Raw genomic sequence first — 15390 nt, 5'->3', positions numbered from 1 at the left:
AATCTACTATCTGCTTTGCCGGTAATAAAGCGATGCATGTCTGACCATCCCGAGTGGATTCATCAGTGTATAATGTGCTGAGATATCTGATCTTGAAATTCAATTTTCCAAATTACTCGCTATCACATTTCATCTCCTGTTTTACATACTGTTACGTGCGCGGTCTAATATTGCACTGCCTGCTTAATAAGATGCTAATGAAAGGTGTGGAATATGCAGATTAATTAAAATAAAGCCCTACTAATTAAAAGGACAGTCAGAGGGGGTCGGGTGCTATGATTAAGATCCATGTAGTTGAGGTATTGGACTGGGAGTACACGTTTTAAATTTCACATTATCATTTCTATTTCCTATTTTCTATCATTTGCATCTTATTACAATAATCTAAGTGCGCTATCAGAATCCCTAATTATATGTGTGGAATGGCAGACAATGTGCTCCTTTTCATGGTGGTGTCTCCTTATGGCGGATAAGTACAGCTGACTCGCTTCCCAGATATACAGGTTGATGAGGCAGTTGTCTCTGCAGGTCCTTAAGAGAGTCTTTCCTCATCACTTCCCAATACAACACCCAGGAGGGGCGTCTGTGACACCCAGGTGTTGAGTCGAGACACCAGCTCCATCTAATACAGTGGACTGACATGGTTATTGTTCATCCAACCAACCCTTTGGCAGGAAGACTGTCCCTAAGGCCTCATGCACACGACCGTTGTGTGCATCCATGGCCGTTGTGCCGTTTTCCGTTTTTTTTCACGGACCCATTGACTTTCAATGGGTCCGTGGAAAAATCGGAAAATGCACCGTTTGGCAGCCGCATCCGTGATCCGTGTTTCCTGGCCGTGAAAAAAATATGACCTGTCCTATTTTTTTCACGGCCAACGGTTCACGGACCCATTCAAGTCAATGGGTCCGTGAAAAATCACGGATGCACACAAGATTGTCATCCGTGTCCGTGATCCGTGTCCGTGATCCGTGTCCGTTTTTTCCTATAATTTCAATGGCAAACTTGAGTTAGATTTTTCTTTCATTTTTCATGTCCGTGGATCCTCCAAAAAACAAGGAAGACCCACGGACGAAAAAACGGTCACGGATCACGGACCTACGGACCCAGTTTTTGCGGACCTTAAAAAAAAAACGGTCGTGTGCATGAGGCCTTAAATAGAGTTCCTGTCACAGGGTTCACATGAGGAACGTTGCGTCCATACGCATATTCATTCTGATGTTTCTTTGGGCCAATTACCATGTTACTGCCCTACCCACCAATAAATGGCATCTGGTACTGGACTCCCCCATCGCCATATTGGTTGGGCACAGCCAACTGCACCAAAAATCACCATGTCTTACAATGACTGACCCAAGGAGAGAACCACAACTTTAATAAAGGATAAAACCAAGTGTCACAATAAAATAACCATAATTGGCTTCCCGATCTTCACCAGTGGCGCTAAGAAGACATGTTAACGACATGATAGAGGGACATCTCTATATGAGCCACAAACACACAACGCACTGGCAAAAGCGATTCTCCTGAATGGCCGCCAGGTTGTACCCGAGTGTTGCAAGGGAAATTATCAGCCAATGCCAACTTTCCCTTGCAAATGTAGCCATTTGCCGGGGCTCCTGAAGGCGTTGTGCAAAAGTTTTTTATAACAGATCTCACCAAGTGGTCTGACCTGTGATGGTGCTTATACTTAGCTGGTCCCTGCCGCTGGTTTCCTGCTCCATCGCTCCATAGCTACCTCCACAGGTCCCAAGTCCCTCGGAATCAACATCTTGTTGACAGAGGTCTTGTGACCTGTAACCACTGCAGCCAATCACTAGTCACAGTGGTGACCTGTCACCCATGCCGTACGTGACCCATTCAGATCACCATGGGCCCCCCCAGAGCCAATGGACCCTGGCATCTGCCTAGGTTTGGCCAGCTCCATCCGATTCCCACTGCTCTTCACTTCATGGTTCTGGCTCGACATTCTGGGGACAACCAATCACAGGCTGAGGCGAGTCTGCCCTCAGAAAGTGATTGCTTTAGAGGGTCTTTACTGCCATATATGGCTTGTGGAGCCAGGACCAGGAAGTGAAGAAGAGCAGGGACCAGGGCAGCATCAGAATGGCTCAGGGGATCGGTAGGCGTGAAATAATGATTCGGAATGTACCCAAGAAAGTGAAGAAGAACAAAGCCTGGAAGAACAACAGAAACAACATGGACAAAACCATGTATTATAGTCTTCATTATGGATGTTGAATGTGTTTTATACCACATAATAACCTAAAATCAACATGAATAGCCTGGGCTCATGCCTATAGGTATGGCCAAATCCTGACCCCGCTGCCTCCAATCCAGATAAGCAATAAAAGTTGTCTTCACTATAAAGGGTTGCTAGGCAACAGCACAGAAAACCAGGATAAATGGTTATTTGTACATGGAAGGAAAACTAAAAGCAGTCCTAATTTTATCAGTTGGAAAACAAATGCCTAATGTAACCGCCGAGTTATTTTCTAAAGGGACATCTGCTTTAAGTGATTGCAGGGTTGCATTATTTTATGAATATTATTATTTGCAGAAGTGCAATGGGAAATAACGTAGACGGCCATTCTAAATCACTTGAACAAGCACAACAAGACTAATCTCCGAGAACCCATGAATCAATTAGCGCACGCAATTTCAGATAAAAGCACGCGCCTATCTGAATATTATACGAGGGAACCGGCATGGCTTGTAAGCCATACGACTAATTTTATGGGAACTCAGAATGCCATCTGTCTCAGGAGGCAGACACTCACACATGCTATTAGAGGGCGGCTGCATAATGAGGTCGGTCCAAATTATATCCTTCTGTATGCCCATCATGTACCGCAGAGGGCGCAGGTTCCACTTTACATAATTTTAGGATGTGGCACAACCCCATCCCCCCCAAACCCTTACAAATCATAGAAAGCATATTAAAGGGGTTTTCCTCAGGATAGGTCATCAATATCAGATCGATGGGTGTCTGACTCCCAGCACCCAAGCCGATCAGCTGGTTGAAGAGACCACTGTGCTCCGGTAAGCTCTGTGGCCTCTTCCTGGGCCAGTGACATCACGTCCATAGCTCACATGGCCCATTCAAGCAATACCATGTAGAGACAATATACAACATATGGTGCTGTGCTTGGTATGTTGTGAGGAGGCCGTGGTATCGGTGGTGTTGCCAGGTGTTGGACCTCCTTCCTGATATATCTGTAATATTGTGCCCATAGTATTCTATGAGCCAATATTGTGCCTTTGAGTGGCTCCTTTGCATGCCATATTATGGAGGTATTCTCGTGGAGGCATCTACAGCAGCACAAAGGGTTGCCATCGGTCTGCACTATGGATCAAAAGGAGCTCTGTGGGACACTGTATTGGCTCTACGGATAGTACGTTACCATGTGTCCTTATAGCAAGCATGTCACAGTACTGTACAGTAGGGGTCCATAGAAGTCTATGGCTTCTTTATTACATCTCAATAAACTTGAAGATTGTACATTGGTAATAATACACTCTGTATTTTTGAGACTTTACCCTAGACTAACCCAAATAACAGAGGCATATGGATTAATGTTTTAACTATGGCTTGATACCATACCTTCCACTACTTTCGCTACTTTCTCCCACAGTATGAAACTTGATGGACATAGACCCCCTCACCACCAACCTGCTTAGGCCATTCTCAGCCATGTCATAACTCAACTTAAAGGGCTTTTCCACCTCGGGCATGTCTCTAGAGTAAGAGATACTTTTTTCTAACTGCTCTTCACTTTGGCCAAGACATGAGGATCCTGAACTGAGGACCTCCCCTGATAAACTCACAATGCCCTAACAGGGTTTATGAAAATGGGTTGTCATATCAGTATACTGCAAGTTTCCACCAATCCAAGGTTCAAGAACTTGGATTGTCCTGAAGATAGGATGGCAGGAAGAAGCTGTGGTTTTACGAAAGATTTGTACAGAAATTAATCACATCAACTAAACATTTAAAGGTGACATCTTGCTCAGTTAGGCAATATGTTTCGAAGCATATCATCATAATGCTTTGAAGGGTGCCTGAAGGGTGGGCACCACCAATCCTTCTAGTAGATAAGGGTTCGGTGAATCACTTGGGAAATAGGTAAGGCTGAAAATCAGTACATTACGTGGGGTCTTGAATAATTTCCTTAAGCATGACATCATAGAAATTCCTACTTGAGGATATGAGTCAAGGAAAGTCAGTGCAATGAGATAAGGAGGATGGGAAACAGTGTGGTCCGGAAGCAGATACTTTGTTTGCCAAGTTATTTTTGATTTGAAAACAGAAACGGCACTCAAAGAGAGATCATACAACCTGTCAAAGTCTGACTACATCTTTCTCCAAACAGTGAAATGAAATCAAACCCACCAAAATATTAATTATTATGTGATGGCCTAATGTTTACCTACTGATAAATTGAAGTCATACCTGAAGCTACTAGCATGGCCGTGAGCTAATATGTTTTGCCATGGCGATGACTTGGATTATTGGTGGAGTTCTACTTCTGGCAGACTTGCTAACATTTCAAAAGGCTACTAGGTGTATAGCCACCAAGGTCATAATTTTGAATTAGATCCAGCAAACATTAAAATTGGCTGCCCACCACCCAGTGATGCTGTCTCATGCCAACACATCTCACTATATCTCCATCTCAGCATCTCCACAACCCCATCCCATCTTTCAATGTTCATATTGAAAGGAAAAGCATTGAGTAGACTTACACATCCCACACTCCAAACCATTCCCCTTCTTATATCAGTTAAATTGGTTGCCTCTATGTTATATACATCCTTGCTTTAGTTAATCTCAATGTTCATCTCAATATATGGTTAGGTCAGTTCTAGCTACACTTAGGCTATTTATGTGGTTGGAAGATAATAAGCCTATAATGGAGTTGTCCAGTTTAGAAAAGCAGTTTTCATTCACCCAGTTGATTTTTAATAGTAGAGGGCCCTATATTGAGGATCATCATCTATTGACCAGAGAGGTAAGCAATTACAAAGAGCATCTCTCACTCTGGAGCACCAGTCCTGTCCTGTATTACACAGACAACCCATTGGTTTGAATGGGTACTCTGTAATGCTTACTATACCCTGTGGTGGTGCTGCAGGAAAATTGAAAACTTATTGCCAGGGATCAGGGTGAACCATCAATGAGGCCAGGTGAGGCAGCACCAGGTAGGGTCAAAAGGGCGGCAGTGGAAGGGCCATGGGCAATGAGCACTTTCATTGTGGCAAAGGGGTTAGGTTAAGAAATTGGCATTGGGGTGGCGCCGTTTCAGTTTTTGCCTCACGCAGCAGAAAGGCTAGGTGAACCCCTGGCCAAGGTTCCCAACAGTCAACAGCTGATCACTGCAGGTCGCAGCAGCAGTGATAATTTTTGATCAGACAATTGATGAGGGACCCTTTAAGGTGACTATAATTGTGAATTTTTGACTATGGCTGACCCTTGAAAACAACAAAGGGGCCCTTGTTCCTAACCTGCAAACCGGGCCTGAATCAGCTAATATGCATTCCATCTCATTCTACAAGACTACATCTACAGTCAAATGTTCTGGTCAGCTTGGTACATGATCCTCAAACACATGGGGGTCATTTACAAACAGATATATGCGACTGTCTCAAAGGTTATTTGCGCTGCAATCTGCAACTTTTCCCAGGTCTAAAAAAGGAGGCATAGAGTGGGCGGGGAAGGGGGCATGCCGGCAGACCCGTCTAATTTATCATTCTCTACTCCTGTTTTAGGCGTAGAAAATGGTCTAAATCTACGCCAGCAAGGGAGGTGTCATAGATTTAGACAGGCTTTGGATATGCTGTAGTTATGTAGAGGCCTGCGCCTCTACATAAATTCTGCACATCCATCGCCAGCTAAAGGGGTATTAAGACCGGTGTCTAAAACGCTGGTCTTAATAAATGACCCCCATGGTGTTCAAAACCTACCAAAATTTGCAAACCTGGTCTCATAGGTTTGTTCTTTTTTACCTGCTACAACATGTAACTTGGCCTAATAAACAGCCATAGATATCTGTAACAACCCAGATTCATCTCAAACGTTGTCCACTGCTTCACACTGGATAAGACTCTCATGAGATAACACAACAATACAAAAACTGAAAGTCCTCACACTCTGTTCCCCAGACTAACTTCCTCAGTGTCTGCCGCTGATTAGCTGATTTAGGAACATTTGGCTCCTACAACTGTGTATTAAGTTTGCAGAAACTTTCAGGCTCCAGAATTCTTCAAACTTTTCTACTGTTCAGCATTTCTTAGTTTCAGTACATTTTGTACATGTTGAACGTGTCTGACTAGAGCTATAAACGAATGGCCGAGATCAAACTCGAAGCAATGTGATATAATGCAGCATGAAATCAAGGAATTTCAGGGGGATGCTTCATCCACTGATGGAGCACTGTCTATCCTACGGCTAGGTGATAAATCATTTTTCGTGGTATACCCCTTTAAGGGCGTCTTTCAGATTCCTTAGGGAATCACTTTTAAGCCTTCCTGTTTGTGAATCAGTGGGACAAATATGTTTTGGTCACTGTAAAGGAACAGAAGACACAGCCTGGAAGTGTCAAGACCTGAAGTAGAGGTGTAACTAAGCAAAACATGCAACAGCACCCCTCATGTGCCCCTTAAAATACTGGGGTCTTCTTATGGGGCATAGCGGTCTTTGGGTCCCCCTGGCACCAGGAGCTGAAGACAACTGTTACGAGTGCCTTCTCTATAGCTACACCCTCAGCAACTTCTTGCATTCATATGCACCTTCATCACTTATAGCTACCAGGGAAAGGAATACAATGTAGAAGACATAGTCCTGGATCATTCTAGATCACAAAGCTCTGCAGAGCGGCATAGGGGGGTAGTCCCAGCACATAGAGTAAGAAGGCTTGCTTGAGGATAACTTAAGACATGTACAAGAAAGGATGACCTTGTTGTGAAGTCCTTTCTCCTCATTGTATTCTCCTGTCTTACATTGAGAAGAAACTTGGCTTCTTAATGGTGGAAGACATGCATGAGGAAGGACGGCCATTTTGATTTAGCTTTGGAGCTCTGCCTCTTCAATATGTGTTCCTGCCTCACATTGTCTGCTACAATCAGATTACATTGGAAAGTTCCCTATGTAAAACCTTTTCCATTGTTACCTCACAAGTGATAGGTCACTAAACACTAGTCATGAATCATTTATGGTAAGGTCAGTTGCAGTTTTCCAACACAATGATGATCTCACCAGCCATGCCGGAACTTGACTAGTCTTTCATTTTTGTCTGTAGATGCTGTTATATGATATCATGCTCTCCTGCCCCCATATGCCCCCTACACCAGGTGCTGGTAAAAGTTCAGTGCCCACAGTCATTAGGCCGCATCCTGTTTTAATTTTCCTCTATTGAAGAAAAACAGGATACTCTGGAGCAGCCTTTACCTTCCATGACATCCGGCCTTATTGTTTAGGTTCAGCAGAATTCTGTATCCAAAGGTTCATTGTCTTTGTACAATATAGGTTCCCGAAGACTCTGATATTGTTAGCCCACATTCTCTTTGGGCTGGGTTTACATTATTGGAGACGTCTTTCATGTTGTGATATTTCAAAAATGTCTTTGATGAACATGTACTCATAGGATGACATGGCACTTGGGTGGAGGTTTGCAAGAGCTAACAAATAAATATCAGGATCCATTATTCTATCCTTACCTGGGAATATATTTGGCAATTCTTTGGTCCAATGGTATGAACAGGGATGAAAATTTGGCTATAGGGCGTCTAAAGTTCGGTTTCGGGTTATCGAAGAATTGCGTTATGGATTCTAAATTCCATAATGCGATTCTTCGATAACCCGAACCTGAACTTTAGACGCCGAACTTAAAACCCAAGTTCGCGCAACACTAGTCGTAAGTCATGCCGATTGTGGCATTTTCTATGACATTTGGTCAACTTTTGGGACATTTCAAAGTGGTCTATGTTAAAGAGCTAAAGGTGAGCTTTGACCAGGATAATCGCTCATTTATTATGTGTGACTTTTGCTAAAGTTTCAAAAAAGTCGCAATCTAAACCAGGTAACCCTCTGTCTACTTTTATACATTTAGGTGTAAACCACATTGCACTTAAGCCAAATATATTATTAAAGGGGTTGTATCATCTCATTCATTGGGGCAGGGCCGACGTTAGGGGGGAAAGTTGGACAATTGCCCTTAGCCCCCGTCACCAAAGGGACCCCCTTCCAGTCAGTGGTGGATGACGTTCGGGTTGGCAGCCCCAGGCCCAGCACCTCTGGGGGGCCCAACGCTGACCCGAACGCCCACATACTGCGGTGGGGCACGAGAGCACATAGGTCCCTGCCCCGCTGCCGATCACCGCCATAGGCTTTAGGCCTAGTAGGCCTGAGGCCTATGTGGTAGTGAAATCCTGGCACAGGCATGCGTGATGACGTAATCGCACGCACCTGTGCCGGAACGCAGCACAGTGAAGTGTGCGCGCCTGCCATAGCGCGCCTGGCACATAGGTGAGTATTTAGCTTTTATTTATTTATTTTATATTTTTTTATGTGCCAACTTTGGGGGACATGGGGGGACACACAGGAGGACATGTAGAGACAGTACATTGGGGGAGGAAATTGCAGTATGGGGGAAAATTACTATGTGGGGGAAAAATATTATGGTGGGATTACTGTGTGGGGACAAATTATTATGGGAGGAATTAATATGTGGGGGCAAAGTATTATAGGAGGGATTACTATGTGGGGGCAAATTACTATATGGGGCAATGTGGGGGAAAACTACAGTGTGGGGTAAATTACTGTGTGGGGGCAGTTTGGTGGAAATTACTAAGTGGGGGCAGTGTGGGGGAAACTACTGTGTGGGGGAAACTACTGCGTGGGGGCAATGTGGGGTAAACTACTGCGTGGGGGCAGTGTGGGTAAACTACTGTGTGGGGGCAGTGTGGGGTAAACTACTGTGTGGGGGCAGTGTGGGGTAAACTACTGCGTGGGGACAATGTGGGGTAAACTACTGCGTGGGGGCAGTGTGGGGTAAACTACTGTGTGGGGGCAATGTGGGGGAAACTACTGTGTGGGGGAAACTACTGTGTGGGGGCAATGTGGGGTAAACTACTGCGTGGGGGCAGTGTGGGGTAAACTACTGTGTGGGGGCAGTGTGGGGTAAACTACTGCGTGGGGGCAGTGTGGAGTAAACTACTGCGTGGGGGCAGTGTGGGGGAAACTACTGTATGGGGGCAGTGTGGGGTAAACTACTGCATGGGGCAGTGTGGGGTAAACTACTGCATGGGGGCAGTGTGGGGTAAACTACTGTGTGGGGGCAGTGTGGGGTAAACTACTGCATGGGGGCAGTGTGGGGTAAACTACTGTGTGGGGGCAAACTACTATATGGGGGCAGTATGGTGGAAATTACTGTGTGGGGCAGTGTGGGGCAAATTACTATGTGGGGAAATTACTGTGTGTGGGGGCAAATTACTGTGGGGGGATTACTATATTGGGCAGCGTGGGGGGGCGTTGCTATTGGGGAGGTACTGTAGGGGCAATTCTATTATTTCTGAGGACACTATACAGGGATTATTGTCTGGAGCACAATATAGGGTGTTATTATTACTGGGGGCACTCTAGGGGACATTATAGCTGCTGTAGACACTATAGAGACATTTGGCGTAAATGATCAAACTGGTGTAAAGTAGAACTGGCTTAGTTGCCCATAGCAACCAAGCAGATCTCACCTTTCATTTTTGACAGCTCTTTTGGAAATCCAGTTCTACTTTACACCAGTTTGATAAATGACCCCAATTATGTCTATTAGGGTCACTATTTTTTCAGCAGTATAGTACCTGGGGCATTGGGGGGCACAACGGGCACAGTATTGGGGGTGGCAGCAGGGTGACACTGTGGGGACACTAGGATGGGGGGTTGATGGAAAAATTGAGAAATCTAACATGTCTGTGTAACAAACTCTGTAGAGACGAGATGCGACTGAAAGAATTTGTCATGGCGGTCTGGGTCAAACGGAGGAGAAGAGGAAAGGGAATGCCTACATGACAGGAGATGTCCCTGGATGCAAGAGGTATGTGGTCACTATGACATGTAGAAAGTGTTTTTAAAGGAGAGTTACACTTAAAAGGCTATATTTGTTTATCTTTCCAACCTGCTTCTTGTTTTTATCAGTTAAAAGGTTTACCTGGGAATTTGATATGGATGGTCTATCCTCAGGATAGGTCATCAGTACCAGATCAGTGGGGACCGGACTCCTGACACCCCTGCTGATCGGCTGTTTGAAGAGGCCACGGCGCTGACCAGAACTCCGGTGAGTACTGCGGTCTCTTTCTAGTTCACCAAGCCCAGCGCCGTACATTAGACAGCAGCGATGCTTGGTATTGCAGCTCATCTACATTCACTTGAATGGGACTGAACTGCAACTAGGCCATGTGACTGATATACAGTGACATCACTGGCCTCCCAACAGTTGATCGGCAGGTGTCCCGGGAGAAGGACTCCAGCCGATCTGATATTGATGACCTATCCTAAAGATAATCTTATACACCTTGCGGGTACTGTATTAGGCTACATGCACACGACCGTATGTGTTTTGCGGTCCGCAAATTGCGGATCCGCAAAAAAAACGGATGATGTTACTTATGGCATCCGTTTTTTTTGCGGATCCATTGTAATAATGCCTATCCTTGTCCGCAAACTAGAAAAAAATAGGACATGCACTATTTTTTTAGCGGAGCAACGGAACGGACATACTGATGCGGACAGCACACTGTGTGCTGTCCTTGTTTTTTGCGGACCCATTGAAATGAATGGGTCCGCATCCTATCCGCAAAAAAAACGGATCGGACACTGAAACAAAATACGGTCGTGTGCATGTAGCCTTACACTGCAGTTTCTCTGTATGAGAATCTGTGTGGATTAACCATGTGTAATCCGCAATCAGTGCAGGCTATGTGTGAATGTGTTGTTTGTGCAATACTTATTTTGGGGCCCCACTTAAAATTTTGCCCAGGGCCACACTTTGTCTAAAACCGGCCCTGCATTGGGGACACATCTATAGAATATGCTCCCAATGTCTGATAGGAGCAGGTCCCACCTATTGTTAGAACGGACACTGCAAAATGAAGGCGAGCACACTGCGCATGCGCAGCGACCCTCCATTCAGTTCTATGAGAGTGCTGAAAATAGCTGAGAGAGTGCTGGAAATGAATGCGGCCACAGCTCCATTGACTTCTATGGGGCTATTTTCGTCACTCCCAGATAAAAGAATGGAGGGCGGCCGCACATGCTCCCACCTCTGGGACTGGGACAAACTGAAGGCGGGAGTCGCACCCATAATTTTCCATGACGGTTTTTGGCATGGAAAATGGCTTAAAATTACACCATGAAGAGGGCTGGCATAGAGTTACGTCTGTTGCATGACCGGCTGGACCAAGTGCCAAACTTATGCCTCATTCACACATCTGTGTCCATGATGAAATCCGTTATAAGATGGTCAGTGGTTCATCCGTGAAGGATCCGTGTTTTGTCCGCGTGCCGGTTTTTGCTCTCTGTTTGCTATCTGCATTTTACGGACACTGCACAGCTGAAAATTTATTACCATAGCATCTCCTCCTAATGGTCCATAAAACACGGATGGCATCACGTACCCATAGACTATAATAGGTGTGATGGATCCGTGAACGCGGACAAAATTGAGCGTGCTTCCGTGCTAAAACCACTGACCGTGCTAAAACACGGATATGTCAATACACACATTACAATGAGCCGGTATGTGTGCTGTCTGTGGAGAATACGCACAGCACACGTCTGTAAATCACTGGGGTGTGAATGAGGCATTATGTAGAGGCCTGCGCCTCTACATTACTTTGCCGCTTCCTCTGGCAGCAAAGAGGGACTTCAGGCAGGTGTGGAAAACGCCCGTCTTCAAAAATGTCCCCCATAGAGTGTATATACTGTATATCAGTTAGGGCGGGTTCGCATTCGTGTTATGGAATTCAGTTATAGGGTTCCGTTATAGCAGAGTTATAACGGAATATATTGGAATTTTAGGACAGAATGCAAAACGGAAGTCTTTAAGAGGCATTCTGTTTTACTCCGTCCTAATACATGTCTATGGGGCCGACAGGACTATTTTTTCTGTCATGTATAATGGAACCAAACGGAACCGTTATTTGTCCCCATAGACATGTATTAGGACAGAGCAAAACAGGATGCCTCTTAAAGGGCTCAGTTTTGCATTCTGTCCTAAAATTCCGTTATATTCGGTTATGACCCTGTCATAACGGAACCCTATAATTGAATTCCATAACACGAATGCGAACACGCCCTAATTGTCTGTTTTTCTAGATAATTAATTCTCAGTTGTTTTTTTTTTTTTTCAGGAGTGAAGATCATTTTCTCTGATTCTCCATCCGTTGAAGCTCCGTTATATTAAGCATCCTGTTTCCTATTCAAACAAAAGCAGGATATGTCTCCGGCCTTGTGTAACCTGCACCCGGAGACGTCACAATGCTGCGTTCTCTTCTAACAATCCCTGCAATGTCGGTAATTTTAAGGCTCCCCCAGGAAATTGAAAGAGGAAAAAAAAATCTATTTTTAAATAACTTTCAAAAAATCACAATCTTTGGAATTACTTTGCTTGACTGATCTTGTTGAAATTTAGATTCACAGCTTGGCAAAAGGGGGTCAGACGCCATCAATACCTGTCGGTTGAACTCTTTTAGGCTGACAGCGAATCTTCCCATTTCCACTATACACATGCATACTCGGCTGAGCGTGCCGGGGAGGGAACCGAGCTAATGCCTGACTCCATATGTTGTAGGAAGTAAACATCAGCCATTTTGAAAGACAACATATCCAACCCTTCTTTTCTCCCGTCCGGGAAGTAGTGTCGGACTGGGGTTCCTTGGGGCCACCAGAGGAAGTAGGGTTCCTTGGGGCCACCAGAGGAAATTATTCTCAAGGCCCAACCCCTATAGAATCAATAAAGTTTAATAGGTTTTGAATAAAAAAAAGAGACCCAGTTGGCAAGTGATTGAATCCAAAGGAATCCAAATGTATTTCTTCTCCTGGATCTTGGAGGCCCATTATAAGATCAGATCTTTGGCTCACCGGAGAATCCTCATGAACTCTGGTGCGCCGGTCCGACCCTGCCCAATACATATGAGAGAGTTGGCGGGTTCAGCTGATTTTTATCTACATGTATGCCCACCTCAAGAGTCAATTGAGAATGATCATTTCCTGTTCTCGGAGAGCAGTGCATTGTGGGTATTCAGTTGCCAGTAAGCGGTTGGGTCACATGTCTGACAAAAAGGTGAAGCTAAAGTGCTGTCTGTTTCCCATGGCAACCAGGAGAATTTTAAAGATAATGTAAAAGTAAATTGCTTACTCAGTTGGGAGTCCTATGATTATTTTAGGGTTTTATGTGCTTCTCCTGCCATTGGGACAATTTGCCTACCTACCGGGTTTTCCAGGTCTGGTCACTTACTGCTTATATATAAATGTGATTGGTGACTGTACTATTAATGCAGTGACATGACATAGGATTACAGGTACATGGTGAATGTATGTGTGACCCTGTAGGACTAAAAACTCCAAATTATTATGGCACTCAAGGTCATGGTGGGTTGTCCAGTTACATTACAATGGAGAGAACAATACATCCCTTTGAAGCCCATAGATGTTACACCAGGCTCAACCCATTACTCTTAGGGACAATTCACATGTCCGTGAATGTGTCCGCACCCGTTCTGCAATTCTGCGGAATAGGTGCGGACCCATTCATTCTCTATGGGGCAGGAATGGATGTGAATTTCCGCAGCGCACCCCCGATCTTCCGGTCCGCGGCTCCGGAAAAAAATAGAACATGTCCTATTCTTGTCTGCAATTGCGGACAAGAACAGGCAGTTCTATGGGGGGTGCCAGTTATTTGTATTTCTATCTATATTTATAAATTGTCCTTTATTTTTGTATGTTCTGCACTGAACCAATCTGTATGCAAACGGATACCATTTGTAGACCGATCCGGATGCACAAATGTATTGCAATACCGGATCCGTCTCTTCGGTTGTCATCCGTAAAAATGGATCCGGTATTTATCTTTTTCACATTTTTAAAGGTCTGCATCTTCGGCATCCCGCATGCTGCAGTATTTTCTACGTCCAAAAAACGTACAGTGACTGAACTGAAGACATCCTGATGCATCCTAAAGCTAATGCTCTCCATTCAAAATGTATTAGGATAAAACTGATAAGTTTTTTTCCGGTATTGAGCCCCTAGGACGGAACTCAATACCGGAAAAGAAAAACGCTAGTGTGAAAGTACCCTTAACTTTGAGGTTCTTAGCACAGGTTCTGATTAAACAGTGTAAGTCCATCTCGGGTAGATAGGATATGATGTGATTTGTAGTGCCACAACTCTTGGAGAACCACATGCCTGTGTCTTCTACAAAGTCCAGTAAAAATTCAGTCAAATGTACTAACCAAAAATGAGAGGTTTTTCTCCCTGGGGCAGCCCTTTCTCCTATGCTCTGTGATGCCTGCTGTCTAATAACTAAAGCTGAGATTTGGGTCCATCACAGATCCTTGCTCTGAATCTCTACAGATATCCATTAAAACAATGAATGTCATCAGATTTGAATGACACTCGATGCTTAGTTTTCCTCTAGTACTGCATTTACATTGTGGTCTCCCCCTTTCCCAAAAATCTGATCATGGTAATTCTCAAGACAAGACCCCAATTAGCAGCTACTATCATTCAGAACAGAAACCAGAGCAAAGACCCAGCCATCAGAATGAGGACCAACCCCCTTTAAAATGGATACTGAAAGAGGGGCTCAAAAGAGGAGTTGTCTTGACGGTACAGTGCCAACAACAAGCACCCCACTTGATCCTACAGCTGTTTCAAACCATTGTACACATACAGTAAGCACAGAGATGATTAAGAAAAAAAATCTATAGAATCCAACTAAAACCAGACCACTTACCTGTGGGATATACACAATCCCAAAAAGATCCACTTGAAATGTTAAAAATAGAGAAAATAATCCACCAGTCACAGGACCACGAAGGAACAAAAGACACAGGTCAGCTCAGGAGTTTGAGAATTCCAAAATATCAAGCGTACTCCTCTTTGGAACAAGCCTGATCCCACCCAGTACACTTCCTTCCTTTGATTGTTCTTCACATTACCGAGGCTTCAAGCCTATGGGTTTCATGGAGGAAACCAGATAACTTTATTTCAGATTTTTTTTTTTTTTTGTCCCTGTTGCCTAGAATTGAGCACTACGTGACTGTGACTTACAAGGAAGTAGAAGTCTATCAAACTTTTTGGTCATTTTCGCAATACTCAGTGAAATATCTACAATCATG

The 15390-nt window shown here is 44.4% G+C and overlaps 1 protein-coding gene across 1 annotated transcript in view; it reads right to left on the bottom strand.

The window, feature by feature from the left end:
• The window catches only part of CDH5 (cadherin 5), a 40975-nt gene extending 25789 nt beyond the window's left edge, over nt 1-15186 (bottom strand). The window contains exon 1 of the mRNA XM_044269446.1: nt 15006-15186. The gene's annotated coding sequence lies outside the window, so the exon portion shown is untranslated. The remainder of the gene's footprint in view (nt 1-15005) is intronic.
• Nucleotides 15187-15390: the final 204 nt, after the last annotated feature.

The sequence above is a fragment of the Bufo gargarizans genome, chromosome 10, assembly GCF_014858855.1.
Source record: "Bufo gargarizans isolate SCDJY-AF-19 chromosome 10, ASM1485885v1, whole genome shotgun sequence".
Lineage (NCBI taxonomy): Eukaryota > Metazoa > Chordata > Amphibia > Anura > Bufonidae > Bufo > Bufo gargarizans.
The sequence above is the reverse complement of the archived record's forward strand: the minus strand, read 5'-3'. Positions and strand labels throughout refer to the sequence as shown.